Source organism: Orycteropus afer, unplaced genomic scaffold, assembly GCF_000298275.1.
Source record: "Orycteropus afer afer isolate SDZICR_OR568_19922 unplaced genomic scaffold, OryAfe1.0 scaffold00002, whole genome shotgun sequence".
In the NCBI taxonomy this organism is placed as follows: Eukaryota; Metazoa; Chordata; class Mammalia; order Tubulidentata; family Orycteropodidae; genus Orycteropus; species Orycteropus afer.
The window spans coordinates 33,162,430-33,168,412 of record NW_006921589.1 but is presented as its reverse complement, the minus strand read 5'-3'; positions in this window follow the sequence as shown (position 1 = coordinate 33,168,412).

The window sequence follows — 5,983 nt, the reverse complement described above, 5'->3', positions numbered from 1 at the left end:
TTGAACCGCCAGCCTTCTGGTTAGCAGTCAAATGCCTTAGGCACTACGCCACCGGCGCTCCTTCTCAAGATGTGAAGGGATAGAAAGCTCACGTTCAAAGTCAACTGCAAGGTAATACAGCAGCACCAAGTGAGTGTGAACAGCAACACACTCTCCTTTGAGAGTAAAGAAAAAAATTCTTGCAAATTTTTTAAACATAATCTTTTAAAAAGAAAGTGGTATAGGTTAATGACTAAGCACCAGTTGTAATATCACACCTATAGCTATGTGGTGGCTTGCATGTTGTTGCACTACTGAGGCCACCGGTATTTCAAATACCAGCAGGGTTACCCATGGTGGACAGGCTTCAGCGGAGCTTCCCAACTAAGATAGACTAGAAAGAAGGAAGAGGTGGTCCACTTCTGAAAAAATTGGCGACTGAAAACCTTATGAATAGCAGTGAAACATTGTCATTGGAAGATAAGCCCCTCACGTTGGAAGGCATTCAAAAGTATGACTGGGGAAGGGCTGCCTTCTCAAAGTAGAGATGACCTTAATGATGTGGATGGAGTAAAGCTTTCAGGACCTTCATTTGCTGATGCTGCATGACTCAAAATGAGAAGCAACAGCTGTAAACATCCATTAATAATTGGAATATGGAATGTATAAAATATAAATCTAAGAGAATTGGAAACTGTCAAAAATGAAATAGAATGCATAAAGATTGATATCATTTATCTTAGGCATTAATGAGCTGAAACAGACTGGTATTGGTCATTTTGAATGAGACAATCATATGATCTACTATGTTGGAAATTACAAATTGAAGAGGAATGGCATAGTAATCATCATCAAAGAGACCATTTCAAGATCTATCTTGAAGTACAATACTATCCTGAAATATGATACATAGATACTACATATGACTACAAGGAAGACCAGTCAATACCTATCCAAATTTATGGACCGATCACTAAGGTCAAAGATGAACAAATTGAAGATTTTTACCAACTTCTACAGTTGAAATTGACCAAACATGCAATCAAGATATATTGGTAACTACTGGTGATTGGAACGTGAAAGTTAGAAGCAAAGAAGATACATTGGTAGTTGAAAAGATGGCTTTGGTGATAGAAATGATGCTGGAAATGGCATGATATAATTTTGCAAGACCAACAACCTATTCATTAACAATACCTTTTTTTCAACCACATAAATGGCAACTATACACATGGACCTCACCAGATGGAATATACAGGAATCAAATCAACTGTATCTGTGGAAAGAGATGATGGAGAAGCTCAGTATCATCAGTCAGAACAAGGCCAGGGGTTGTGGAACAGACCCTCAATTGCTCATATGCACATTTAAGTTGAAGGTGATGAAAATTAAAACAAGTACATGAGAGTCAAAGTACAACTTTGAGTATATCCCACATGAATTTGGACACCATCTGAAGAATAGATTTGATGCAAGGAACATCAATGACTGAAGACTAGACAAGTTGTGGGATGAACTCAAGAACATCATACATGAAGAAAGCAAAAGGTCATTAAAAAGCCAGGAAAGGAAGAAAAGACCAAGATGGACATCAGAAGAGACTCTGAAATTTGCTCTTGAATGGAGAGTAGCTAAAGTGAATGGAAGAAATGATGAAGTAAAAGACATGAACAGAAGATTTTAAAGGGCAGCTCAAGAAAACAAAGCACTACAATGAAATGTGCAAAGACCTGGAGTTTGAAAATCAAAAGGGAAGAACACACTTGGCATTTTTCAAGGAGAAGGAACTGAAGAAAAAACTGAAGCCTTGGGTTGCAATATAGAAGGATTCTACGGCAAAATATGGGCAAAATATTGAACAATACAGGAAGTATTCAAAAGAACATGGAAGGAATATACAGTCACTGTATCAAAAAGAACTGGTCAGGGTGGAATAGGCAGACAAGCTACACAGACCCTCTGCAACAAAGAAAAGAGAAACCAATTGACAGAGATACAGAAGATATTCCTAGAGCCCTGAGCTTTGAAAAGAAGTATACAGAAATGGATTGGGCACCAACTAGTGGAAAAATCTGAACGAAAACAGTGAGTACAGAGATGGTTGGAGCAGTGGACTGTCAGCTACTCGGATGGGACCAATAGCTTGAATATTTCCAAATGGTGCTGGGACCTGAGAATTGACCTAACCATCAGCCCCTGTCTCCAAGGGCTGCAGGGACGACTGCACTGGTGGCCTATGACTAGGAAGGGAAACAGCAAGTTGGGAGACAACCTGAGCTGTGGACTTTCAGCTGTCTGGAGCACACAGCCATTTGGAATGTTTATAGTTGGCAGCCATTTTGGATATTTAAAGTGACTTGAGGGTGTAGCCATTTTGAAGGTTTACAGGCAGAGGCCATTTTGGATATTTAAAGTGACTGAGGGTGCAGCCATTTTGAATGTTTAAAAGCAGCGACTATTTTGGATTTTAAAGTGACAGCATTCTCATTCGGATTCCAGAGACTTAAGAATAGGCTCCATTTGCCAACGACGGCAGGGACATATGGGAGGCTGACAACAGGAAAGGAGACAGGTGGTGAGTGTATAAGTGCTGCCAACCAGCGAAAAGAGGAGCACAGCACAGTACCCTGCTTATGTAGATAACACACAAACAAAACAAAGAAAACAAAAATCGTGAGTAAGACACTCCAATATACAATCACCAATTAAATATAAATGCAAAAACGTCACAATGCCTCAGAGACAACAGTCCACACGAAGAAGCAAGATAAAGCAGGAGAAACAAAGGACCAGGATACAGACTCAAAACACATCCCTGAGGAAGACGCAGCATTGGAACTCTCTGATAAGGAATTCAAAAGAATTGTATGTAGGTGCCTTCAACGAATTGAGAGACAGATCTAGGAAAAGACTGACAAAATTCAGGAAAACACAGAGAAAACCCTATAACAATTTCAAAAGACAATACAAGAACTAAATGACAAGATAAATGAAAAATTAGTAAAGATACAAAATCTACAGACAGAAATCCAGAAGATTAACACTAAATTTTCAGAAATAGGTAATACACTGAATGGGCAAATGAGCAAAACTGAATCAATGGAAGACAGAATTAGTGAGACTGAAGGAGAATACGTCACTACTTCTTTGGAAAGGGATCAATCAGAAAAAAGATCAAAACAAAATGAAGAAAGCCTAAGGTTCATGTGGGGTACCAACAAAAGGAGTAATCTACATGTCATTGGAATTCCAGAACAGGAAGAGACAAGTAAAACCACAGAAAAAACTGTCGAAGGTTTATTGGAAGGAAATTTTCCTGGTATTATGAAAGATGAGAATATATCTATTCAAGAAGTCCAATGAATTCCAAACAGAGTAGACCCCAAAAGAAAATCACCAAGACATAGCATCATCAAACTCACCAAAACCAAAGACAAAAAAAGAATCCAGAAAGCAGCACAGGAGAAACTAAAAGTTACCTACAAGGGGCAGCCAGTAAGACTAAACTCAGATTTCTCAGGTGAGAAGATATTGATTGGGATGGTATATATAAAACCCTGAAAGAGAAAAATTTCCAGCCAAGAGTTACATACTCAGCAAAATTGTCCCTCAAATATGAGGGTGAAATTAGGAGATTTCCAGATAAGCAGAAATTAATGGAATTTGTTAAACCCACACCAACCTTACAAGAGATGCTAAAGGCAGTCCTTTGGACACAGAACCAACAATAGCAACCAACTGACCATTAACATACATGATGACATAACTCAGAACCCAATCCAGTTATAGAAGTATCCAAAGTAAATAAGCCTACAAGATTGTAAACAGGGAACCAGAGACATCAATTGACAAATGAGTACAACTACAAACTAAAAATAGGGAAAAAACTGTGTAGTTACAGAATTTCTAAATGATAGGGAAGTCAAGACAACTACAAGATACCACAGGCTGTTCTAAACTTGGGAAGAAAATTATAAATCACAGGGTAACCTCAAAGAAAAATGATAAACCTTCACATCAAAATTAAAAAGAGGATCAGTACAAATATTTAGCAAATGTTAAAACAATAGCAATGAAGGAAGTAATAACACGATTTATAAACAAAATGAGCTCAGCACAGAAAATTACATGGAACAAAGAAATCAACACCATGAAAGAGCACATAACAAAACGACAGCAACAAATTCATACTTGTCGATCATTACATATCTGACAAGGGACTTATTTCTAAAATTTACAGAAAAATCCAACAACTCAACAACAAAAAGATTAACAACCCAATTAAAAAATGGGCAGAAGACATGAATAGACACTTTACCAAGGAGGATATTCAGGCAGCCAGCAAATACATGAAGAAATGCTCACGATCATTAGCTATCAGAGAGATGCAAATCAAAACAACAATGAGACACCATCTCACCCCAGCACTAATGGCAAAGTTCAACAAGACAGAAAATAACTAATGCTGGTGAGGATGTGGAGAGATGTGAACTCTCATACACTACTGGTGGGACTGTAAAATGATAAAAAAAAAAAACACTGCAGAAAACAGTATGGTGATTCCTTAAAAAGCTGAATTAGAAATACCATTTGACCCAGCAATCCCATTACTGGGTATATATCCTAAAGAAGTGAGAGCTAGGACAATAACAGATATATGCACACCCATGTTCACTGCAGCCCTATTTACAATAGCAAAAAGATGGAAACGACTTACGTGCACATCAACAGAAGAATGAATAACCAAACAATGGTTACATACACAAAATGGAATACTATGCAACACTAAAGAATGATGTAGACTCTGCAAAACACCCCATAACATGGATGAACTTGGAGAACATTATACTGAGAATGAAATAAGTCAATCACAAGACAAATATAGTATTAGTTATTACTGTAAAAAGTCAAGGAAAGGTTTATATATGGAAGGAAACTTTCTTTGTTACCAGGGGTGGGAAGGAAGGACAGGGAACACTGTGTGTGTGGGGGGGGAAGCATTGATCCATGTCACTTTACTTTTGTGTATTTCTCTGTACATAAACTATATTTCAATAAAATGCATTTAAAAAAAATGAATTGTTTGACATTCAACCATTTCAAAAGGTGGCATATGATCAAGAACCACGGTATTGAAGGAAGAAGTCCAAGTTGCACTGAAGGCACTGGCGAAAAACAAGGCTCTAGGAATCAATGGAATATATGTTAAGATATTTCAACAAATGGATGCTGGAAGTGCTCATTTGTTTATGCCAAGAAATTTGGAAGACAGTTAACCAGTCAACCCTTCAGAAGAGATCCATATTTATGCCCATTCCAAAGAAAGGTGACTTACAGAATGTGGAAATTATTGAACAGTATCATTAATATCACATGCAAGTAAAATTCTGCTGAAAACAATTAAAAAATGGTTGTAGCAGTACAATGACAGGGAACTGCCAGAAATTCAAGCCAGATGAGGATGTGGATCAAAAGATACCATAGCCGAGGTCAGAGGGATCTTGGCTGAAAGCAATGAATACCAGAAAGATGTTTATATGTGTTTTATTGACTATGTAAAACCTTTTGGCTGTGTGGGTCATTAACAAATTATGGATAACATTGTGAAGAATGGGAATTCCAGAACACTTAAAATTGTGCTCATGAAGAACTTGTACACAGACCAAGAGGGAGTTATTCAAACAGAACAAAGGGATACCACATAATTTAAAACCAGGAAATGTGTGTGTTGAAGCTGTATCCTTTCACCATATATATTCAATCTGTATGCTGAGCAAATGATCCAAGGAGCTGGACTATATGAAAAACAACACAGCATCAGGATTAGAGGAAAACTCATTAACAACCTGCAATATGCAGATTATACAACCTTGTTTGCTGAAAGTGAAGCAAACGTGAAGTACTTATTGATGAAGATCAAAGACTACAGCCTTCACTATGGATTACACCTCAACATAAAGAAAACAAAAATCCTCACAACCAGACCAATAAGAAACACCATGAT